A 25,379-nucleotide genomic window follows, 5' to 3' on the forward strand; every position below is an offset into this window, starting at 1 on the left:
AAGAGACCTTTCAGGACCCCCCAAAACCCAACAGCGCGCCCACTGTCGCTGCCCCCAACTGCACGGGGCTCTCCAGGGAGTCGGCAGCAGGGGCCACGTCCGAGGACCAGGTCAGTGTCAGGAGCCTCCACGAGGGCTCTGAGGTGGCCGGGGCCACCTCTGCAGCTTTTGCTGGCGGGAAGAGACCTTTCAGGACCCCCCAAAACCCAACAGCGCGCCCACTGTCGCTGCCCCCAATGCACGGGGCTCTCCAGGGAGTCGGCAGCAGGGGCCACGTCCGAGGACCAGGTCAGTGTCAGGAGCCTCCACGAGGGCTCTGAGGTGGCCGGGGCCACCTCTGCAGCTTTTGCTGGCGGGAAGAGACCTTTCAGGACCCTCCAAAACCCAACAGCGCGCCCACTGCTGCCCCCAACTGCACGGGGCTCTCCAGGGAGTCGGCAGCAGGGGCCACGACCGAGGACCAGGTCAGTATCAGGAGCCTCCACGAGGGCTCTGAGGTGGCCGGGGCCACCTCTGCAGCTTTTGCTGGCGGGAAGAGACCTTTCAGGACCCCCCAAAACCCAACAGCGCGCCCACTGTCGCTGCCCCCAACTGCACGGGGCTCTCCAGGGAGTCGGCAGCAGGGGCCACGTCCGAGGACCAGGTCAGTGTCAGGAGCCTCCACGAGGGCTCTGAGGTGGCCGGGGCCACCTCTGCAGCTTTTGCTGGCGGGAAGAGACCTTTCAGGACCCCCCAAAACCCAACAGCGCGCCCACTGTCGCTGCCCCCAACTGCCCGGGGCTCTCCAGGGAGTCGGCAGCAGGGGCCACGACCGAGGACCAGGTCAGTATCAGGAGCCTCCACGAGGGCTCTGAGGTGGCCGGGGCCACCTCTGCAGCTTTTGCTGGCGGGAAGAGACCTTTCAGGACCCCCCAAAACCCAACAGCGCGCCCACTGTCGCTGCCCCCAACTGCACGGGGCTCTCCAGGGAGTCGGCAGCAGGGGCCACGACCGAGGACCAGGTCAGTATCAGGAGCCTCCACGAGGGCTCTGAGGTGGCCGGGGCCACCTCTGCAGCTTTTGCTGGCGGGAAGAGACCTTTCAGGACCCCCCAAAACCCAACAGCGCGCCCACTGTCGCTGCCCCCAACTGCACGGGGCTCTCCAGGGAGTCGGCAGCAGGGGCCACGACCGAGGACCAGGTCAGTATCAGGAGCCTCCACGAGGGCTCTGAGGTGGCCGGGGCCACCTCTGCAGCTTTTGCTGGCGGGGAAGAGACCTTTCAGGACCCCCCAAAACCCAACAGCGCGCCCACTTCGCTGCCCCCAACTGCCCGGCGCTCTCCTTGGAGTCGGCAGCAGGGGCCACGACCGAGGACCAGGTCAGTGTCAGGAGCCTCCACGAGGGCTCTGAGGTGGCTGGGGCCACCTCTGCAGCTTTTGCTGGCGGGAAGAGACCTTTCAGGACCCCCCAAAACCCAACAGCGCGCCCACTGTCGCTGCCCCCAACTGCACGGGGCTCTCCAGGGAGTCGGCAGCAGGGGCCACGTCCGAGGACCAGGTCAGTGTCAGGAGCCTCCACGAGGGCTCTGAGGTGGCCGGGGCCACCTCTGCAGCTTTTGCTGGCGGGGAAGAGACCTTTCAGGACCCCCCAAAACCCAACAGCGTGCCCACCTTCGCTGCCCCCAACTGCCCGGCGCTCTCCAGGGAGTCGGCAGCAGGGGCCACGTCCGAGGACCAGGTCAGTGTCAGGAGCCTCCACGAGGGCTCTGAGGTGGCCGGGGCCACCTCTGCAGCTTTTGCTGGCGGGAAGAGACCTTTCAGGACCCCCCAAAACCCAACAGCGCGCCCACTGTCGCTGCCCCCAACTGCACGGGGCTCTCCAGGGAGTCGGCAGCAGGGGCCACGTCCGAGGACCAGGTCAGTGTCAGGAGCCTCCACGAGGGCTCTGAGGTGGCTGGGGCCACCTCTGCAGCTTTTGCTTGCGGGGAAGAGACCTTTCAGGACCCCCCAAAACCCAACAGCGCGCCCACTGTCGCTGCCCCCAACTGCCCGGGGCTCTCCAGGGAGTCGGCAGCAGGGGCCACGACCGAGGACCAGGTCAGTATCAGGAGCCTCCACGAGGGCTCTGAGGTGGCCGGGGCCACCTCTGCAGCTTTTGCTGGCGGGAAGAGACCTTTCAGGACCCCCCAAAACCCAACAGCGCGCCCACTGTCGCTGCCCCCAACTGCACGGGGCTCTCCAGGGAGTCGGCAGCAGGGGCCACGTCCGAGGACCAGGTCAGTGTCAGGAGCCTCCACGAGGGCTCTGAGGTGGCCGGGGCCACCTCTGCAGCTTTTGCTGGCGGGGAAGAGACCTTTCAGGACCCCACAAAACCCAACAGCGTGCCCACCTTCGCTGCCCCCAACTGCCCGGGGCTCTCCAGGGAGTCGGCAGCAGGGGCCACGTCCGAGGCGGCGGCCGCCGGGGAGGCCGCGGCAGCTGCGGCAGTGGCGGCGGCAGGGACAGCAGCAGAGTTCGCAGCGGGGGAGGCCGGCAGATGCCTGGCGTTCGCCGGGCCCGGAGCTGCCGCCAAGCCTGCGGGAGAAGCCGCTCGGGACGCGTCGGAAGGCCAGCTCCTCTGGGACGCGCCGAGCTCGGCGGGCAGTGGGGAGCCGGCGGGAAGGCCGCCCCGCACGCGCCGGGAGGAGGAGCGAGACCCCCGCACTTCCCGCCACCGCAGGGCCGCCGACAGCCGCCACAAGGCCCCGGGGCACAAGATCGCCCCGGCGGACTCCAGCCGCTCCTTAGGCAGCCACAGAGCCGCGCGGGAGCACAAGGAGGACAAGGGCCGCAGCAGCCCGGCGCGCGCCAGGCGCGCCCCCGACGAAGGCATCAGCCACGCCCCCAGCGCCGAGGACTCCGGGACCTCCCACAAGTCGGGGCGGAGCCTCTCCGGCGGCAGCTCGGGCTCAGGCACCAAGATGCTGGGCAGGATCCGCAGGTTCCTGAGGAACCTGAGACTCAGCCTCACTGCCTGAGGCGCGCGGCCTCCCCACACCGCAGAGACGTGCCCATGGGGGAGAAGACTGCGGACACGAGCGGTGTGGTGTGGAGGCCATCGCCCAGGCGGCGGCGAGCAGCCAGGGCTTGGAGAGCGCAGGGAGCCGGACATCGGAGGTCATGGAGGGATGGAACTTCCTAGGCCCAGATATTGGGCAGCTGGGGGACCTCTCCCAGGAGACATTACAAAAAATAAAATAAAAAAATTTTTAAAAAATGGCATGCTGCATTGTGTTTGAATTTCTAGGTCCTGCAGCCCAGTGGTGACCTCACAGGGGGGCTGCCACCTAAGACCCAAGGGTCCAGTCGAGGACCGCCCCCACCTCACACCCATGCTCAGAGCCAAAGCATCCTGCCTCAAGGCCTGTCTGGCTTGTTTCTCCGGGCCACAGTTGAAAGTATACTATGGCCCAGAAAGCTCCACCTCCCCCATTTCTCTAGTTTAATGAATGTTCCTAACCCCTGAGGGTCCATAGACAAAGAACAGGGACAAAGAAAGAATGGGGGGGGGGACTCCTCATCTTTGGGGATCTGCCAGCATCTGCCAGCAGAGGGGAGCAGCAGCAAAATCAGAGAGGCCTGTCCCAGCCCTGGCCTGGGACCCAGACTGCAGAGATGGACAGCGGGTCTTGTGGATGGACCAACTCAGGCTTAGGGCAACCAGGCTCCCTCCAACCGACTGACTGGACCCAGACACAAGGGCTCCTTTTTGATGCTAAAATCCAGCAAGTAGCAACCATTGCTTGAGTAGCAAGTAGCAGCCATTTGGGGACTTCTCTGGGCATCCTCGGATTGCGAATTTACCTTCAGCTGATGACGATGGAAGTCAGGCTATAGATAAATCTGACATGACCTAGGACAAGAAGACATAATTCTGGCCAGGCCCGAGAGACAGAAACACTCTAAGGTTAAAGTCTGTTTCGTCTACTAACTCTACTTGGGAGGAGGCGAGGTCCCTGAGATCTGGGCCACCAGAGGCCCCCTAGTATCAGGGACTGGATCTCAAGGGAAGAGCAAGGGCTGGAGGAAACACGGGGTTTTCGCCCATTGCTCTGGGATCTCAGTAGTCAGGATGTGAAGAAGAGCCCATTCAGAAGCTTCTTATCCCTTTTTGTCATCTGCCATTTCATTGCTGCTGGCCACAGGATAGCAGTAGTGCAAATGGAGGATATTCTGGGAGGGTGACATGGGGGCACCACAGGGAGTGTCCTGGAGGCTGGCTGTGTGTGTGAGGCGGGAAGAAATGGCATCTGTGGAGGGTTCTGTTGACCTAAAAGGGCCCACCAGTCACTCCTGCATCTGCGCACAGTGCTTCCAGGGCATTCCATTCTTCCCTACGGCCCTCGCTCCCCTCCCTTCCAGTAGTCCTCTGAGCTGACCAACAGGAAGCCCAGGACAGAGACACCACCAAGGATGCTCAGTGCCCTCTTACCCACAGAGGCCAGACCAGCAGACCAACAAACAAACAAGTCAGGCAGGGTTCCATGCCTTTCTTCTTACTGGGGTCCCTCCCTCCAGCTTGCAGGTGCCTTCTTGCCAAACTAAGAAAGGAACAATTTCTTTTCCTTCATACTCTCCTCCTGGAGAGAGGGGAGAGAAGTGACAAGTGTCACTTCCCAGCCTGTGGAGGCCAGAGCCCAGGCCTGGCCCTCATCCACAAGGCCTGCTGCTGTGGCTGTGTCCACTGGGGCCAAAAGTGGACAAGCAGCTGCCACACTGGGCACAGAGCCAAGAGACTGGGACACCCCCCCCAACCCCTTCACCCCCTCCACTCCCCACCCCACCCCCGCCAAACACACTCTTACAGTCCCAACCCCGTGTTTCCCTTCAGGCTCCACTGTTCCACTGGCTTTCCCTTGCATCTTGTTCGGGGCTGCCCCGTATGACAGTAGCATCTACTGAGTGCTTCCTCTCCTGGCAGTCACTATTCAACACTATTGTATTTCCCTCTCTTTCCACAGCTCGACAAAGTTGGCCTAATTATTCCCATTTCACAGATGAAGGAAGTGAGGCACAGACAAGTTCAAATAACTTTCCCAAGGCCTTCAGGAGTGGAGCAAGGATTAAATCCCAAGGGTTCTCCACCCTCCTGACCCCCTCATAGGCGGACTCTGTGGAGTGCGTGGCCTTAGAAGATATCTGCCCCTGCACTGTGGTGAGTAGCCAGCCCACAGCCAGCCGTCCGTCCATAAACTCCCTGGCTTAGAACACTGGGCGCGCCATGTCAGGTGCCACCCTGGCCCCTGGCCCTGGGGGTCACTCCTTTTCCCTCCACTTTTCTGCTACAGACAGAGCCTTTCATTCAGGTCCAAGGTGTCTTGGCCACTGGAGGAATGAGCTGCCTCTGTGGACAGAGTGGTATGCTCGTTCCTTCTAGTTCCAACCTGCTGATCTCTGTCTTACCAGGAACCACTCTGTCATTGGCCCTTTCAGGCTGTGACACCTCAGACCATCCCTGGGCAGACCCAAGGGATGGATTTCTGGGCCCAACAAGAAAGTCCTGCCTAGCAGAGAGGAGAGGAATGGCCCCCAGGGAATCTGCCTGGCCAGGCACTTGCTAACTTTGACCTTCCTAGTTAACAAACTTAGTTAACTTCCTAGTTATTAAATGTCCACTCTCCATTCTACCTAGCCACGCAGGGCTTACCCTCCCAGTCATGCTCGGTCTTCTCTCTCCCTTCTCTCCTTTTGCTACCCAGGGCTCCCCTCCTGTAGGCTCTCTGTCTCCAGTGATGAGCTCTGTCCTCCTTCCTTCCATCTCCACCCCCAACTTTACTTAGATCTGAAGGTCCATCCTCAGCCAGCTCCTGTTCCACCTAACCTCCCATGCCCACATCATGACTGAAGTTCCCTCTCCAAGGTTCCACCACATTAAGGATAAAGCTTCAGGGTCCAGGAAACAGAGCTCCCCACCCACCGGCCCCGGCCCCAGTGGGCCCAGTGTGAGTCCCTGCAGATCAAGGGGATGATAAGACTTCTTGCTTATAAGCCAGGCCTGCCACTCTGTCTGAGGCTGACTGCTGCCCCACTCTGCCATCACAGTGGAGCACAAAAGCTGGGTCCATTTGCATTAATTCTCTGGGTAATTTTGGAGTCCGGGACTCCAAAGCAAGCTAATTGTATGCAAACTGAATGCAAATGAATATAGAAAACTATGTGACCCTGAATTTACTGGAAATCAGAGGCTCCCCTAACGGGAAGACTTTGGAACCTACTTCCCAAGAGAAATTTAAAAATAGAGTGGCCTCCAGTTGGGGGACAGGGAGGGACAGAGTTGGAAGTCATTCAGAGGAAGGAACACAGTCTGGGTTTCTGTGTCGTTTCTAAGTGACCCAGCAAGAGTCAGAGGAAGAGAAAGCATCTGGCCACCAAGCTTTCCCTCTTTCTCAGAGCTGAGCGTTCGTTCAGCCCCGTGCCCTGCCAAAACCACCCCACAGTGTACATATTGGACAACAGAGCACCCAGAACCTTCTGCATCTTTGGACATGGGCATTTTATTTATAGCCCAGTTCCCATGACAACACTCCACGGTTCAGTCTTCCTTGCATGTCCTACATTGACCTTCTTCTACTTGTTCCTCATTGGGTGTGCTGGTCAAGTGAGCAGAATATTCTGGGACCCGGCCAAGAGGGTTAGGAAGTCTGAATGTTCAGAGGACCTTGGAGGATAGCTCTTGGATCAATCAACCCAGGCAGAAGCCTCAGGCATCTCATTTCCAGGAGGAGGGAGAAAAAGACCACTCCCAGAAGACAGGGGAGAGGAAGGCGGCTCCAGAGGCAACAGTCCCTTCTTCTGACCCTAAACTCCAAAGGGAGTAGCTGCCCTTTTCTTAACGATTTCAAGGAAAGAAAAGATTTTTCCAAAATATTTCCCTTAAATATGAGTTAAGATTGACCGGTAGCTTGGGCATGATAGAATCAAAATCTGACTCTTTAAAAAAAGAAAAAAAAAAAAAAATTGGGGGGGGGGGGTAGAAAAAGAGAGCGAGCGAGCACAGGCAGGGGGAGAGGGAGAGGGAGAAGCAGACTCCTGGCAGAGTAGGGAGCCCAGGACCCTGAGATCATGACCAGAGCAGAAGGCAGATGCTCAACAGACTGAGCCACCCAGCCCAGTGTAACCTGATTCTTAAAAGAGAGGGAGGCAAAAGATTATTGACAAGAAGGGAGAGGGAAGGAGTAAAAAGTTTTAAATTTTTCTGTTGCGATGGGAAATCCCGCAAGTATAATCTACAGAGGTTAGAAGGGCGTTCCTGCCCCCTCCCCCAAAACATTTGCATGTCTAAGTGAGGGCCTTCATGAGGGCCTGGTTAGCCAGATCACAGTTTATATAGGAGCGGGGGGGCGGGCCAGGCCGGATGGAGACATCCAATCAGTGGGGCGCACATATTTTTACTGTGGTGTGTTGCAATCTCATTGGCCACCTGTGTGTGGGCCTGGCTCAACCACCTCTCTAACGGTTAGTCTGTGAGGTTGGGGTGGGGGTGGGGGGTGGGGGGCAGTAGTGGGAGGAGGAGGAGTGGCAGTTAGGATAGCCCTTGGGGTAGTAGTAGTAGTCGCCGTTGGGGGAGTTGTTGGGTGATAGTCGTTGGGGGCGGGGCCACCGCAGCCGCCTCGTTGGGGTGGGCGTGCGGCCTCCTCTGGGAGCAGCGGCGTCGCCTCTTCGTAAGAGACGGCCCCTACCAGTCGGTTTGATGTTCCATGCTTGGTGTGAAAGGAAGCTTTGCTTGACTCTCGCCTGGCATCCGTCTCCATCCTTTGATCACAGACCCTAACACCCTACATTCTCTACATTACAGAATTTGTGCTTGGTCTCAACACTGTCTCTCCCCCTTAAAATGATGATCTCTCTGAAAGAGTAACTCATAATTATCCTATTAGTTCTATCTTACTGTAATGCAGGACATGGTGGGAACTGATATTACGTTCCAGGATCTTAAAAAATCCCAAGTCCCTGCTACAATGCGGGCCCCTGCGTATGGGCGGGGGGTGGGGGGTGGTGTCATTCCTGGCACCGTCACGTGGACCCATACTCCTGGGACCCCTGGAGTCCCTGAACCTGTACCCCGCTGGCAAGCACGGCAAGCACGGAATCCTGCTCCCTGCCCAGCCAGCCAGGGCTTCACCCCCCCAGGACTCCTGCACTTCCCATAGGGCCCCAGGATCAGGCTTCCGGTAGCCGCTTAGGAGCCTGGAAGTCACAGCCTCGGCCTTTTGTTCTCCCAGGTGGGACGGGTTGAGATGGAGGAAAGGGTGGCAGGCAGGTATGGTCCTGTTCTTTTTATTTTTTTTAAGATTTTATTTATTTTTTTTAAGAGAGAGAATGAGAGCAAGCTGTAGGAGGGAGAGGGACAAGCAGGCCCCAAGCTGAGCACAGAGCCTGACGCAGGGATCGATCTCACAACCCCAAGATCGAGTCAAATGCTTAACCCACTGAGCCACCCAGGTGTCCCAGTCCATTCTTTTCAGCACTGTGATGCTTAGCCTTAATTCTCTCTCGGCTTAGTGAGATGTCTGGGGAGAGACTGATTTTATACTTGAAAGAAGAATAGAGATTTTCAATTTGAGAGAATTTTAATCTAAAGTACATTATTATAAAATAAAATACATCATCCTACTCAAGCTTCGTATTTTACAGATGAGCAAACTGAGGCTTAGAGAAGCCTCGTAACGGTCCCTGGCCACAGTAGCAAAAGTTAGATTTGAACTCAGCTTTCTCTGATTCTAAAGTCCTTGCTGGCTGCACTCCACCAGCATTTCTTAAACTGGGCTGCTCTTCAGAATCAATAAGGGACAGTGAAAAATGCAGATTCCCTCCCCAGGGGCACGGCTGAAGAACCTTTGTTTCAGCACAGCCCAGAGGCAGGTGAGGATCGGTGCCCTCCCTGGGTGTCCCATAGGAGAAGACCCAAGGGAGAAGCAGCTGCGGGTACGACTCTTCTCCCCAGTCCAGCTTCATTGTGGGTAACATTCCCTCCAGTGTTTGTTTTTAACCTTATTCTTCTAATCCCTTGAAGGTGTGAATGGCCTCCCATGCTGCCAACTTGGCTAACACAAACAGGTGTTAGTGTTGAATTAAATTAAATGTACCCAACAGTCAGTAAGACTTGCAGAATGATAGGAACCTACAGGCATTACTTTGCTTCCTGGTAATTAATCCTGGTGGACGTCAACGAGCCCAACCACTGCCTTGCCAGGTACCGTACTTCTCAAGCTGCAGGCTTAATAGAGCCTTTTCAAATTCTTAGATATTAGCTGGGCTGTCTGGTGCCAAGGTGCTAGGCAAGATGCTAGGTGCCAAGACACTAATGTTGAACAAGTGACACAAAGTGTAGAGGCATTAGAATTCTTTCACAGTGATGAGGGGTCCATGCCAGGCCATTCTGGCTAAAAAGCATTTATTGTGTGTGCTCCCTGTTTCTGTCCTGCAGACTCACCCTGTTCTCTTTCCAATAAATTCCCTTTCTGGTTACAACCACCAGACACCGTCTCTGTTCCTTGTTCCTGAAATCACTCCCTCCACTGTGGCAGGCACAATCAGTAACGCACCCAACAGCTGCTTCACCCCTTTCTTGCTGATAGAACCCCATTTCATTCGTTTGTACATCCACCTGGTCCAAGTGGATGGATCATGACTGGTCAGTCCCAACCTCTTGTCCAGTGACCTGTGACCCAGTTCTGGCCAAAGAGACCCAAGAGGAAGCTGCTAGAAAAAAGCTTCTGGGAAAGATTTTCCTTAGTGATTGTGCCCCTCCCCCGTTCTTCCCACTTGCAAAGCTGCTACAGAGGAAGGAAAGTTTAGAGTCCCTGGAGCCTTCTTGCCATGATGAGGGAACACAGCAGCAGCCATGAAGAAGGCAGAGAGAGAAGACAGAAGAGCTGGAGTCCTTCGTACCTCCTAGAGACACCATACCAATCCCAGAACAACCTCCCTCTAGTCTCTGGGTTTGCTATAATGAATCAGCCCATCATTTAGTTCTTTATTCCAAGTGTTGTGCTATTTGCAGCTGAAACATTCATATACGCTGATTCACCGAATTTCACTGCTTTCCCAAATAATTAACCACATGTTATTGGAGCTAGATGACATCTGGGAGATGAGTTAGCTTTGAATCCCTTTGTAATAGAAGCAGCAGAAGCAGAGGCAGAGGCAGAACCAGGAGAACCTGGATCTCCTTAGTCCTACCCCATGGCAGATTCCCCAACACCCTGAAGACCAAGCCCCATTGCAAGGGGCTCTGGTGGGCAACCACAGGGACAGAGTCTGTGAGGTGTGGGCAAAGGAGCAAAAAAGAAAGGCAAAGTAGGCTGGGCTTGGACAGGTCTGTGTCCAAAGGCGCTAGAGACACCACAGCCTGAGGAAGGGTGAGATGTGTTTCCAGTTCGTTCTATCAGGGCTCACACACACAACACACACAGGCAAACACCCCCCGCGCGCGCGCACACGTATATACCTTCACCCTGGGCTCCAGGTCTCAGCCTCTTAAGCCTCTGGGCTCTCCTGTTTCCCTACTGGCCTGGCAGAGGGTCTTGTTCCTCTCATGGATGAGCGCTTTCTGTGGTTTTGGTTGGTTTCATGCCCTGTATTTTGGTCTACTTCACAAATTTTCTTGCCGCTGTGCTTGGACCAAAGATAGCGTGAAGAGAGGCTGGAAATTAACTTCTGTACTCTGCAAAGCTGCCGAAGAGTGAACCAGACTTAGTGAGGAGAGAGGCTAGCAGTTTTAGTGCGGACAGCAGCTAGCTGACAGAGACGCTGGCATGCTGCGATTTCTTTCAGAGCCTCCAGAAAGACCCTTCTCCCCCAGATGCCACCCCAAGTCATGCTTCCTATGCCTGGGAAATAGGTGCTAAAATTCCACCATTTACAGTGCAAACATTCCACAAAGTGCCCCAGAGTATTCCTCAGGGTGGATGAATTCTTAGGATCCTTTCAGGAAGGTAGACATCAGGAGGGATGGGAGAGTCTTGTGATGGTTATGTGTCAACATGACGGGGCTGCCCGGTGCCCAGACATTTGTCAAACAGTGTTCTAGGTGTTTTTGGGGTGAGATGGACACTTAAATTGGTGGACAGTGAGTAGAGCAGATTTACCTTCATAATGTGGTTGGTCTCATCCGATCAGTTGAAGTCCTAAATAGAATAAAAAAAACTAACATCTCCTGAGCAAGAGAGAATTCTCGAGCCAACTGCTTTCAGACTTCGTCTGCATATCTGCTCTTCCTGGCTCTACCACAGATGGTCTTTGGGCTGGAACATGTGCATACATCTATATCTGTATCTATATCTATATCTATTATATCTACATTCTATTAAATCCATTCCTTGGGAGGACTTGACTGATATATACCAGGCATATACCAGGTACATTGCTGGGTCGAGGGTAGCATCAGAAGATTCCTTTCGTTGCACAGGATAGTTTCTGCAAGTTTGTCCTGCTGGCAAGGCACACACAGGGGACCAAGAGGGCAGTGGGGACAGCTGTATTCGTCCAAGGGGAAAAAAAACTTGGGGGAGGGATAGGGCAGGAAGGGATAGGACAGGTGTGGCAGGCCACAATGGAGGCCATAAGCCATCAGGGTGAGGAGTGGACATTTACATTATCAGTGGTCACAAAGGGGTTGCTGGAGGTTCCTGAGGCAGAGAGTGGCGTAATCCAAGCACTAAATCTGGTGGCTGTGTGGGGAGGGACTGAATGAGGGGACTGATGTCAGGGACCCCAGGGAAGACACAGGGAAAGGCAGAGCATGGGCATGGGGGATGGGAGAAAAGTTATGAGAAAGCAACATAGTAGAACCCAAGTGGCCAGGTCCCCAAAGACATAATGGGGGAATGCAGACTCCATGAAGGGAACCAAAAAGTGAGGCCAGGGAGCTGATTTGTGGGGAAGAACTGGTGAGTAGAAGGTGGTGGTAGGCCATCGGAGTGGAAACATTATTGCAATTATTATTGGCCAACATACACTGAGAACATAGTCTCTAGCAGGCACCATGTTAAGCCCTTCTCATATGTCATCCCATTTATTCCTCACAGCTTCCCAATGGGTAGATCCTATTATTAATCCCATTTTACGGATGAGGAAACTAAGGCTCAGAGAAGTACTTGCCAAGTTCTCACAGCTTATAAGAACCCAGTTTATTTACTCCAAAGCTCCTAACTACCTCTAGGCTCTGGCTCTTGGGAAGCAGTCAGAAGCTGATCCATCATCCAGGGGTGATAAGAAGGGTCTTAGGAGTATCTGGGACCTCCCAAGGAAATCTGGAGGAGGACATGGACAGGAGAACTAATGTTTGTTGAATACCCTTAGACAAGTCACTTAACTACCACCATCTGTCAGTGAGCCTTTCGTCAGACCTCTAAAAACAACTTCCCCTTTCGCCAGGATTCAAGTGGGATCTGGAGTCGGTGTCGATGTCCCACCAACAGCTCGCTAACCACAGCACAGTCGCCCCTTACCTGAGCACAAAGGAGGCACCTTGCTCCTTCCACTTTCTAATTCAAGTCCCCAATTTCTATTTTCTTCCTAACAAGAAGTTCTTTTCTGGTTGTGAATCTGGACAGCAGAAGCAGGGGTGGGGGTAGGGAGCAGGTTTGGGGGTCACCATAGTTTTCAATTATTCCCAGGGGAGCTTCATCAACAGTTTGGGGGGGAGGGGGAGACACTGAGGAGACAAGAGGAGCCTCAGGCCTTCCTGCTTCGAGTCTGTCTTCCTCACCCAGGTCTGCTTTCCCAGAGCCCAGCACACTTCGGATTCGTGACAAGTGTTTGTGGGATAAATGAATGAAAGAACAAACGTGAAATGAAAGATACCAAGGGCGGGGACCGCTGGATGGAGGAGCCTCCATCTCCCTGGCTGGCACCATGGTGAGTCACAGGGCTCTCCACGCCTCCAAGGCAAAGCTCTGAAAACCTTTAGCTCTGACTCAAGCCCAGCTGGCATGGAGTGGGCTTTACTCTGCCTCTGCAGAGGTCACACCCTGGATGCCCATTCCTGGGACCAGTGGCCTCGCCTCCAGTACCCAATGCCCCAGCCAGATCCAGGCTCTGACCTTCTGCCGTTGTCCTATTTGGGCAAGGCAGTGAGCTGGAGGCTCCCAGCAGGCAAAGACTTGGGCTCACCACCTGCATGCCCTCAGGGACAGGCTCCCTGTTAGTGGTAGGGGCATGTCAAGGGGAAAAAATGGCTCATTCAGCGCCAGCATCTTTTTTTTTTTTTTTTTAAATTTATTTGACAGAGATTACAAGTAGACAGAGAGGCAGGCAGAGAGAGAGAGAGACAGAGGAGGAAGCAGGCTCCCTGCTGAGCAGAGAGCCCAATGTGGGGCTCCATCCCAGGACCCTGGGATCATGACCTGAGATGAAGGCAGAGGCTTTAACCCACTGAGCCACCCAGGTGCCCCAAGCGCCAGCATCTTGAACACACAGCTGTCATTCAGGCCACACAGCAGTTCTGGGAGGCAGAGGAGGAAATAAACATGGGCCAAGAACTTAGGAGACTTCTTGAAGCTCCTTTAGTGGCAGAGAGCTTGGGGTGGTTCAAATCGAGTCTTCTGTTCTAAAGGCCGTGTTCCTTCTAGCCACCCTAAAATTCAAATGGATCTGGGACCTGGATGGGGAAGCCATGGAATCTCCCCCCAACCCAGGCTGAGTCGGAAAGGGTAGCAACTCCTTTTAGGCCTTGAAGTGGCCCACTGACATGTCACTAAGACTGGGACTCTGTGGCCTCTCAGATGCCAGGATGGGCAAAGGGGATTTCTTCTGAGAACTAAAGGGCCTAGGTAGCATCTGGATCCCAAGGGTATGACTTCTGCTTCTACCCCCACACCTCTTTCCCTTGCTAGGGCCTGGAGGCCCAAAGCACACAGCCAGAGGTCAGGCCATGCCCATGCTCTGGAAGGACCAGTGTGCCAGAGGTGAGAAGAAAGGCAAAGCCAAAAAACCTGGCAAGGGGAGACCATTGAACACTTGACCCTAAAGCAGGGCAAGCATGTGGACCGCCCCAGACTCCACCCGCGCACTCAGGAATCTGAGAGGCCCCAGTCAGAGTCAGCCAACACCAGCTGAGTCTGCGCCTTGCCTTCCAGAGCTTGGTGCCCTTGAGCCGGTAACTGGACCTCTGTGAGAGCCCTTCCCTGTGAGCATCACACACTCCAGAAGACTCTGATGGGCATCGAATGAGATGGTGAAGCGCTCCCCAGCAAAGCCACCACCAACAACAACAACAAAAAAGAAACGGAGAGAAAACATCCAATTAACGTTTGTGAAATGGAACTGTTCTTATTTCTGGCTAGCTGCTGACGGTGCCGCCTCTGCTTAGCTGGATTTGGGTTAATATTCCCTCATATTTTCTCATTCTCTTTTTTAATTTGTACTTGAGTGACTGGGGAATGACAATGGACATTAATTGAAGGTCTCTCTCAAAGTTTGTTCCCTGGACAGATTGTACCATCATCTCCTTAAATGCATTTTATTTTATTTTTTTTTAAGATTTTATTTATGTATTTGACAGACAGAGATCACAAGTAGGCAGAGAAGCAGGCAGAGAGAGAGGGGAAAGCAGGCTCCCCACTCAGCAGAGAGCCCAACATAGGGCTCGATCCCAGTACCCAGAGACCATGACCTGAGCTGAAGACAGAGGCTTAACCACTGACCCACCCAGGCGTCCCTAGAAATGCAAATTCTTTAGTCTCACCCCAGACAAACCCATTCAGAAACTCTGGGTGGGGTCCAATGACTAGAATTTCGGTAAGTTCTCTGCTGATGCTCGTGCATGCCCTGCCCCAAATGTTTTACATGAATGTCTCATTTAATTCCAAAAATGCCTTAAGAGATGGGAATTAATATCTCTGATTTACAGATGAGAAATGAACTTCAGTGAAGTTAGTACCTTGCCCCAGGTTGCACTCTATTGCCCTTTGTCCTCCCAGAAGTGGGACAGTTTTGTTCCCAGAGGGTGTCCTAGGGGCAGGTGTGAGAGGCAGGAGTCCCTGGTAAAGAGGGAACATTCTCCTGGGCTGATGAATAGCATAGCTGGGTATTTTTACATGGTGTGCCAGACCAGCTGGACTGTTTTCTTTTATGAAAATGGGCAAATATTTAGTGAGAGGGCTGTCCTACTGAGCTGGCTTTCCAGAGACGACGCTCCTAGTTTGCAGCGTGCCCAGAGCACCTGCCTTCTGCCGGTCGTGAGTTTCAGCAACACTGAGACCTGTGGCCCCACCTGTAGATAACACCATCAACGACGTACTGGACTCCCGCTGCCGGCTCTAGAGGGTTTGCGATTTAATCTCCACCCGGCCTTATTACGCCCTTCAAAGGATGAGATTCTCAGGGTCAAAAACTCACAATCAAGGGGTAGGGATCTGGCCTGCCCAGCTCTAAAGTTCAAATTCCTTCCGTCATGCTTCCATTATGAGAAGGCAGTTCTCAGAGGCAGGCAAATCTCGTCCTACCCTTGGCGCCCAGGCCCACTTGCCCTGTGGGGTCCTTGCACCGGGAGAAAGCCAGGGGCCGACCACCAGCGCAGGTGGGCCCAGCGCCAGGCGCCCAAGCCAGAGGAGCCCAAGAGCGCCCTGTCCGTGGCCACAAGATGGCGCTGTGGTTCAGGGGACTCGGGGGCCAGCCGGACACCTGCAGGACCGAGAACCAGGACCCACCAGGTCAGGACGGTCCCGCGAGGGGGACCCCCAGATCCCGGAAAGCGGTTGTGGAGGAGACTCCCCGTTCCTTCCTGCTCCCGGCCGCATCGGGGAGGCTGGACCCCGCGGAACAGGGACTCAGCAAGGGCTCCCAGGCAGCAAGTGCCCTTGGAGCCCAGCGGCTTCTCCCTCCCTTTGTCCCGAGCACCTCCCCGCCAGCGGGCCGGGCCCAGCCCACTGCCCTCCCACGTTACACGTCACTTCAGCCCGGTCCCAATTTGAGGATTTTAAATATTGCAAAACTCAGCCTCAAAAATGATCGCTTCCCAACTCAGTAACGTGGGAATAGCTTGTATGGTGACAGATGGGGACTACAGTTATCACCGTGAGCCCTGAGTAATGTATGAACTTGTCGAGTCGCTGGGCTGTGTGCCTGAACCTGATATACCACAGATGTCAACTATACTTCAATATTAAAAAAAATTTTTTTAAATCACAATGAAATGATCTCTTCACCTAAGGTACGCTCCAGCTTTAAAACCTAGCCATTGAAGCTTCTTCTTTATATCAAAAATAAGTTACAAGTGGAGTCAGAGTCCTGTGCCTGCTGTTCCCTCTTTCCCAAAGTCTTTTCCCATCACTTAAGAAAAACATGCACAGTATGCTTGTGCACATGCACGCTCGATGAGGCAGAATTCTGAGTTCGAATCCTGGATCTGCATTAAAAGTTGTGTACCACTTAGAGAGTCCTTTAATCTCCCAAGGCTTACTTTTCTCATAGATGAGATGGGAATAATAAGGGCACCTGGGTGGCTCAGTCAGTTAAGCGTCTGCCTTGGTGGGCTCAGGTCATGATCCCAGGGTCCTGGGATGGAGTCCCACATCGGGCTCCCTGCTCAGCGTGGAGGCTGCTTCTCCCTCTGCTTCCTGCTCATGCTCTCTATTGCTATCTGTTGCTCTCTTAAATAAATAAATAAAATCTTTTTTAAAAAGAAGGATTAAAAAAAAAGAATACACCCAATAAACCATTGCCAGAATCAAGGCCATAAACATATCCATCACTTTCCAAAGTTAAACAAAAAAAAAAGAGGAGGAGGAGGAGGAAGAAGAGGAGGAATGGGAATAACACCAGTGGATCGTTGGAAAAAATAAATCCATATAAACTATGGGGAATAGCGCTTAGACATGTAGTAAGTGCTCAATAAATGTTACCATTTTGATTTCCTTCCCACTCATACTTACTGGTGTGTACTTATATTAGTGGTGAGCACAGTCCCTTGGCATTCAGCCCAGGTAGCCTTGTGTTTCGGACTGATTTCATTTGGAATATCTTATGGCCGGGCATATGTCTATGCTCAGAAGACCCAACTCCTCCCGCCGTGAGACACACTAAAGTGGGTCATCATGGTCCCCACAGACCACAGCCTCCAGCTGCCACTCTTCCTCCCTCTTGTCTTCTCTGTGTGGTGGGTGCTTGCAGAGACCAGCCATTGCAATGGCTGAGTGTCCCCCCTCTTTTCGGCTGTGGGGCAAGTGGTGCCCGATTGTGAGTGGTAGAAGATATAGCCTTTTATTTTCCTCTAGGCCAGGGGCCCCTTCTGCTCCCCAGGGCTGGGGGGATATCTCAAGTGCATAGGGAGTGGTGTCTATGCCTGTTTTATTTCCAACCAGTACTGGGGAGACCCTGTGTTCCGTGGCAAGGCCTGCAAGGGCGGGGAGGACCGTGGCTCCAGGGCATTGGCCAGAGGAAGGTGGTGTGCAACTCTCACCGCTGCTGTGCTGGGTCACACTGGTGAACAGGTCAGTTGTAGACCTTTGTGTCTGGAGTTCTGCGGGGTTTCTACTTCTGTCTTTCCTGACTTCTGCATTTCTGAGAGCTGGGTGTTCCCTCACCATCTCTCTGTCTTTCACAAACCCATGTCTGACAAAAAAGGTTTCACGGGCAGGGCACAAGCCTTCCACATGAGTTGACTGACTGCCCGACAAACTGGCTCTGAGACCTCAACCAAGATCTTTCTAGAAGCCGCAGGCAGACCCATGGACCCATTAGATTCCATCAGGCATCCCTGCTGAAGTTGTTCCCAAAATCACTCCATGCCGACGAAAAGCTACCCGTGTATGCAAATGAGTGTTGGACATGTGGGGAGCAGGGTTGGTAACGGGAGAGTAGAAAGGGCTTCTGGTTCATCTAGGAAGGCTTTCTGGTTGGGGGTGGGGGGTGTGCTGTTGAAGCTGTAATTAAAACGGATGCAGTTTACAAAAATGAGAGAAGGGTGTGGTTTTAGGCCATAACCCATCCTTTCCTGGTTCAGGTCCTCACTTGAGTCATTCCAGAGTTCCCCTGCCAGCCCCTGGGAAGGTTCCAGTGCATGACATGTCTCAGGAAGCTAGCGAGGTTCCTAGAAAACCACCCACAGAGAGCAGATCTACCATCTCCACCCCCAAATCTTTCTTAGAAATCCTACCTGCAGCTAGGAAGGAACAGATCGGAGGTCAAGGATTAAGCAATAACTGGGTTTGGAGCACCTCCGTAATAGAAATCTGGTTTCTGGTCAGAGCCACTTGCTGGCACCTACTCCCTGGGGGAGGACACAGGACAGATGTGGGTTGAGCGCAGCGGGGAAGGGGGTGTCTGAGGGGCTCTCCGACGTCACTATCTCTCGCTCAGCTGGCAGAGTGGGGCCGGCTCGGCCAGCTGCTCTCCGAAGCGCTCATCTTCCTGTTTTCTCTTGGGGTTTTGAGAGGGAAATCTAAACCGTATGTCTCTGATTCATTACTGTGAACTCATCAAGCTGGTGTTTGGCAAGAGTCCTTGGATATTTCGGAAAGAGCTTTTGGTTTGGTTTCGTTTGTTTTTGTAGTGTTTTTCCTTTGAAATAGGAAGTTCGTTTTTGCCGAGAGTAAAATGACAAACTAGATTGGAGTTTGGATCAGAACATAAGAAGAAATTTAGATATTATCCTTTTGTTTCTCTATTTTTGACTGTGCAATACAAAATAAGTAATAGCTAACATTTAACCTTGAAGATTGGGTCCTATTATTATCATCTCCCACCTACAAATAACAAAACTAAGGCCAGAAGAGTTAGGTGAAACGCTCAAGTCCAAAGAACCGGGAAGTGGTAACCTGATATATCCACACGGTGCCAAGGGCCCACGATAATACTTTGGGGGACTTAGAAAAATGTTTTAATTTCTTAAATTTTTAATTAAACTCAGAAGGAAAAATGAATTTTTAGATCTGAAGATAATGTTTTAATACGTCATAGAAATATTCATCTTGGGGCACCTGATGGTTCAGTTGGTCAAGCCACTGCCTTTGGTTCAGGTCATGACCTCAGGGTTCTGGGATAGAGTCCAGATAAGGTTCATTGCTTAGTGGGGGCCTGCTTCTCTTTCTTTCTCCCTCTGCCCCTCCCCCCATGCTCTCTCTCTCTCAACTAAATAAATAAATAATCTTAAAAAATATATTTGTCTTTATACCAGCATAGCCACGTAAGTTGTAATTATTTTAGAAGCAGCCCTCGAGGTGGGTGCCAGGTGGAATTAGAACACAACAGTAGCAGCCGGTGGTGGAACTGCCCAAGTATGAGCCGATCACTGGGTACAAAGTGATCAGACACCACCTACACCACCACAAAGACTCAGACACCACCTTACCCCCTCCCTGGGGGAGCCAGGTCCACAGCCGAAGTTCGACAAAGTACTACCAGGTCTGCTCGGGGAAAGTCACGAGAGGCTTCATGAAGGAGTCGGTTCTGAACAAAGAGGCTTAAACGTGAAAGGAGAGAAATGAGAAAGTGGAAGCATTTGTGGGAATGGGAACGTCACTCATATGGGGATACTGAGGCAGCTGAGAGGTTGTGTTGGTCATCAGCTGACATTCAGTTCCAAAACTACTTTTGAACATTTTTCTTATGTTTCACGTCCAGGACTCATATTTAATTACTAACCTCCATCAGTAGTACTGAAAGTCTAATTGCTACTTAAACTCACAAATGATTATCTTACGTAACAGGAGGAAAAACAGGACTTGTGTTTTGCTCATAGTTCTCTCCTGTTAGATATTAACTCATATTCATTCTTTAGTAGTTAGTGTCCACCAGTTATTAGCAAATTGTCCTAAAGTTCATAAGAAAACTTCTCACTTCTTTATTTTTGCATCATAGTGACATACTAAGTTTTGCAGGTTTCCATGGGGCAGACTGGTGGTTTACAAACAGGGCTCCTCAGAGATAGAGCTTGGTAAAGATGCCCAGAGTGGGGGCTTGGGGCCTTTCTGCCTGCTTTAACCTGAATATTAGATAGATTGATTGATAGATCGATAGCCAAGGACTTTCACTAAATAAGAATAGCTTCCATCTACACCACGTGCTCTCTGTGCCCGGCCCTGTTCCCAGCGCCTCATACGCATTAGCTCCCTTGATTCTCACTATAACCCTATGTGATGAGTACTGCCCTTACCCCCATTTGACAGATCAAGAAACAGAGGCCAGAGAGGCCCAATAACTCGCCACAGTCATAGCACAAGATCTGAATCCAGTTTTGCTCTGTGTGTTACCCACTCACCATGAGGCCTCTGCGTCCGCCATGTTGCAGCCCGCTGGTTGGGGATGTTCCTGGGCCTCAGGTCCCCAGTAGTACCCTCCAGTGGGCCTCTCAGCCTCATTCTGGTCCGTCGTGTTTGGTAGCTGCCGGTGACACCTTGTGCTCTGTGCAGGGCTAATTGAGAATGTAGACCCCAAGGAAGATTCAGGGCCTGAAGGCCCACAGGAGCACACAGAGGGCCTTCCTCACAGTGGACAAAGCTCGGGCAAACCGAGCCTGTGAGGGAGCGTCAGGGCTGTATCTTACTAACACTAATAACTTACCAACACTAATAACTCATAACTTACTGTATCTTACACTAATAATTAGTGTGACCAATGGCATTTATAGCAGTTGCTGTTCTAGACCTTTCACACTCATGATCTTATTTAACCCTCAAAGCAACTGAGCAGGCAGGTATTATGAGTCTCACTGTCCAGGGGACACTGAGCCATCCGGCAGTTTGAGTGACTCCCCAGAGGGCACACTAGCTCCCCTGTACCTGTTAACAGGCCACAGTACCTCTGCTCCCTATGTGGCCACCACCACATACCCACCAAACCCATCTGTGCAGAAGTTCCTCCATGAGTGTTCTCGGGATCTTCCTTTGCTTCTGTTCCTGCCTCCGACAGTCAGTTCCTCAAAAAGGTGAAAAGTTCTACTCACCCGCTCTTTGTGAGCTGCCCCCGCACCCCCGCCAACCAATGCCAAGGACCCCACAGGAAGTTCCGGGTAAGTTGAACTCTAGTGAGATGTTCCAACTTCATGGCTCTGCTTGCATCAGCAGCTGGCATCTCTGGTCGAAATGCGGAATTAGGGGCACCTGGGTGGCTCAGTCGTTAAGCCTCTACCTTCGGCTGAGGTCATGATCTCAGTGTCCTGCGATGGAGCCCTGCATCCGGCTCCTTGCTCAACGAGGAGTCAGCTTCTCCGCCTCTCTCTGACTGCTTGTGTTATATCTCTCTGTCAATTAAATAAAAATTTTTTTAAATGGGAAATTAATGACCCAGCCTCAAATGTAGTTTTCTATTCCTTTATCCCTCCCCCAAACCACTTACTTGGGGAGACAGGCATAAAGCATATATCTACCCAAACGCCCCCAAAATGTCCCTACAGGTGAGTGTCCAAGACCCAGCCATTTAAATCATCACGCAAATGAGGTGACAGCCTGTTAGGTGGCCAGAGCCGTCTCCACTCACGCCCAGAGGGAACGCAAACACTGCCAGGCCAGCCTCAGTCCCCCCAGCCCGTCCCTGGCCTGATGACTCAGGGAGAAGCCATGCAGCGGTTTACTCAGCAGCCTCTCGATTTCCCTGCCTGTCCTCCGGCCCGCACCCGCACCTGCATCTAACACAGACAGGGAGAGGTGGTAATAAATGGGCTGTTCTCAGCTGTCATGGCTGGGCAGCGAAAATGCCCGCTCAGCCTGATTCATGAAAACACACTCCCCTACCTCTGAGTGATCCCTGGGTGTGCAGGGGTGCAAGGGGGCAACTAGGGCTGGGCCCAGCTTTGGTCTTGGGAAAGCGTCATTCATCTGTGTGAAGCACAGATTGTGACAATGGAGCACCAAAGTTTCCTTTTCTGCCATCTACAAAGACGTGAATTTCTAAGCAAATGAATTCTATGGTTAGTTTGTGTCTTCAGTGCGTACATGGTGTGCACTTGGTGAGGACTGGGGCAATAACTAAAGATGACCCCTGGTGACAAGAAAAAAATGGGTAAGATAATCAGTTGTAGCATCTTCGCCTATGAGAGAAAATCAGGCATTTCCAAGCCGTCCCAAGGCACCGTCGATCAGCAGGAAAACAGACCTGTGACTGGCAATGTTTCCCTCTTTGCTGGAGCAGATCGGTGGGACCTCCTTCTTCAACCGTCTGTCCCTCCACTCACTAAACATGCATCTGTTTGAAAGAAGCAAAAGCCATTGAACTTTATTTAAATAACTTATCTTCTAAAAGCCCAGACTCTGCTCCCTACCTCGGTTATTCTGAATGAACAAGATGGCCCTACAGAAAGACTTTGTGAAGAATCACGGGGGTTTGGAATGTATCAAGTCCTTGCCACTCAGTTCTGTCTGCAGACCGGCAGCATCAGCATCACCTGGGAGCTTGCGAGGAACAGAGGCTCTGCAGCCCTTCGATCTCCTGGGGCAGGATCTGCAGTTTAACGAGATCCCCAGTCTCTTCCGGTGCCCACGGAAGTTCCAGAAGCCGGGCTGGGTTGGGTTACATCTTCACGGGCAGTGACTTCCCTTGCAGAGTTTTGCTCTGCTCCAATGACGCTACCAGAGGCTGGTCATCTCTGAACAGGTGCTGCATTTGGGGGTGGAGGGGCAGCGAGTTCTGGGGCTCGCTGAGGATAGGGGGGGCAAGGAAAGAACAACCCAAGGTATAGGAAGACAGAGTACAAGGTGGGGTGTGTGCACCAGGACCTTGGCGGCTGGCCTGTAGGTGGGGAGGAACAATGAGGGGAAGTAGCCCAGAAAGCAGATTCTCCCAGGGGGTAGTGGGCAGCAGGGAGGTGGGGTCCATACCCCGTGAGGGGAAGCATCTGTCCTCAGTACAGGTGGTGGGAATGGAAGAGAAAAAACCCTTCAGGATCAGTGCAGTGATCCAGGAGGTCTCTCTCTCAGCTCGGCGCGTGGTGGGAAGGGGTAAGGCTGTTGGCTGGGGCTAGGGAAAGGTCAAAGACAAAGCCAGGCTGAGAGAGAGCTGGGTCAAGGCCCAGTTCATCACTCCTGGAGCGTCTGCTCCTCATCTGCACTAAGAATACGAGAGAAACAGACAGTGCTCCAGAAGTAGGGAGATAAGCCTGGGCTTCTGAGCCTCTGGCTGCAGAGCAGAGAAAGACAAAGGCAGATCAAGGCTGGCTCTGAGTTAAGACCACCCATGCCAAATATGTGTCATTTTCTTGGGACAAACCCTGAGCCCATAAGATGAGCACAGTCAACAGCCATACCCCTTTTACTCCCCTAATAAGGTGACATTCCTCCCCCTCAGCACTTCTCAGACAGAAGGCAGACTCGGGATTCCTGAGTCCCCCAGACTGCAAGGATGTATAGGGAGGGCTGTGAGCTCCCTGTTGAATTTCTCTTTCTTAACCGTAATAGATGGAGGCGGCCCTCACAAAGCCTTTCACAGTCTCCCCTCTCTCACCCCTTGAATGCACTTAGCGTAGCTGGGAGGTTTCAACTGTCAGACTATAAGCTTTAAGTTACCTCTGGGGTAAACTTATATCCAGTCTATATCTAGTTCCTTTGGAAGGTCTTCTCTACCCTAACAGAGTAGCTGAGTCGAAACCTCAACACTACATCTTGTGTATGTGTCACAGGGAAAAGAAAGCAACTAGGAAGGCCCTCAGTGTTGATCAATATTGGTTCTGTAAATAAGAGACATCCGTTCTTGGGATAGGATGCAGTGGTTAAAAAGAATGAGGTCTGTCTCAGTGTGTGAGCATGAGATGGTGTCCAAGATGCATCTAGTATTGTCTTATTTGTACCTAAAAGGAGAGGGAAAGATGTTCTCATAGATGTCTTTATGCATAGAATATTTCTGGATGTATATATTAGAAGCCAGATTAGCCACTGCTTTTAAGTAAGGGGCTTTGAAGGTTAGAGCTGGAGAGGGAAGACTTAGTTTTTACTGCACACCATTCAGTAGTCCTGAATTTCTCCGTGTGTGTGCACATGTATTTTCTGTGTATTTATAATATAAACATATATAAAGATATATCTGATGTAAGTATGTGTATATGTATCCCCATTACATTTTCAACTCCCCCAAAATTAGTCATTTAAAATGGTGATTATGAAGATTAATGTAGCAACACGGAAAATTTTATGACATAATGTTAAGTGAAAAGGGCAAGATTCAAAGTCATTATGTGCATTCTGATTTCAATCATATGAAGATAAGGAGATGAATAAAATTTAAGAGCAGTTTTATTATAGTGCTGGAATTTTCCATACTTATAAAAATCAACAACAAAGTGGAGTATAATTTATATACAATATAATGCATATCATTTATAAGGGCACATTTGGATGAAATAGAACTATCACTACAATCGAGTTACAGAATATTTCCATCATCCCAAAAAGGTTCCTTGTACCCAATTCCATTCAGTGCTGGGATCAGTCCCACAATCAATGATGTGCTTTCTGTCACTATAAATTGGACGTGACTTTTCTAGAGTTTCATAAACATGGAATCTTTAGCATGTACTCTTTGTGTCCTGGCTTTTCTTTTACTCAGTATATTGCTTGTATCCATCCTCCCCTTCTTCCTTAATAACCAAACTCTCAGTAAAAGATTATACCTCCTAACCCTCCTTGAAACTAGAGGTGACCATATGATAAAATTATGGTCAAAGAAACATAATTAGAAGGGTCTTCCGGAAAGTCTATGTAAAAGTGAGAGACAGATACCCACTTTCTTTTCTTCCCCTTTCTATAGCTGTTGGCCTGGAATATGGACCTGATGAATGGCACGCCAGCCGCCATCTTGGAATACGAAATGACATTAAAGAAAAGGAGCCTGAGTCTTTTTTTTAAATAGATTTTTTTAAAGATTTTATTTGTTTATTTGACAGACGGAGATCACAAGTAGGCAGAGAGAGAGGAGGAAGCAGGCTCCCTGCTGAGCAGAGAGCCCGATGCAGGGCTCGATCCCAGGACCCTGAGATCATGAACTGAGCCGAAGGCAGCGGCTTTAACCCACTGAGCCACCCAGGCGCCCTAAGCCTGGGTCTTTGATGCCACAATAGCACTGCCATACCAGCTTGACTCCCTTCCCCTTAAGCAGCTTTTACACGGAAAAAATACGTATCTTGTAGTTGACCAAATATTTTGGGCTCTTCTGCTAAATTTGTGGTTGAAACTAACTCTAAATGTACCGTAAGCCTTCAAGCACAAGTTGACATTTTAAAACATTATGCAAATATTTGATTAAATATTAATTTTAATTTTAAAAATAAACCTTTATACCAAAATCTTACAAAAATAGTTCAAGAAAAACACCAGAGACCACTCTTTCCCATGAACATAGTTGCAAAAATTCCTTTTTTATAAAAAAATATTTTATTTATTTATTTGACAGAATGAGATGCAGCGAGAAAGGGAACACAGCAGGGGGAGTG

At 51.7% G+C, this 25,379-nt stretch overlaps 1 long non-coding RNA gene across 1 annotated transcript; it reads right to left on the minus strand.

Moving 5' to 3' along the window:
• Positions 1-18,840: 18,840 nt before the first annotated feature.
• LOC309850309 lies at positions 18,841-22,146 on the minus strand. The gene is made up of 3 exons (XR_014304180.1): positions 22,055-22,146; positions 21,694-21,940; positions 18,841-21,203 (listed from the first exon to the last, which is right to left on the minus strand). It is a non-coding gene; the product is annotated as an uncharacterized lncRNA (long non-coding RNA).
• Between the last annotated feature and the right edge of the window lie 3,233 nt (positions 22,147-25,379).

The sequence above is a fragment of the Mustela nivalis genome (assembly GCF_964662115.1).
Source record: "Mustela nivalis genome assembly, chromosome: 16".
NCBI classification, from domain to species: domain Eukaryota; kingdom Metazoa; phylum Chordata; class Mammalia; order Carnivora; family Mustelidae; genus Mustela; species Mustela nivalis.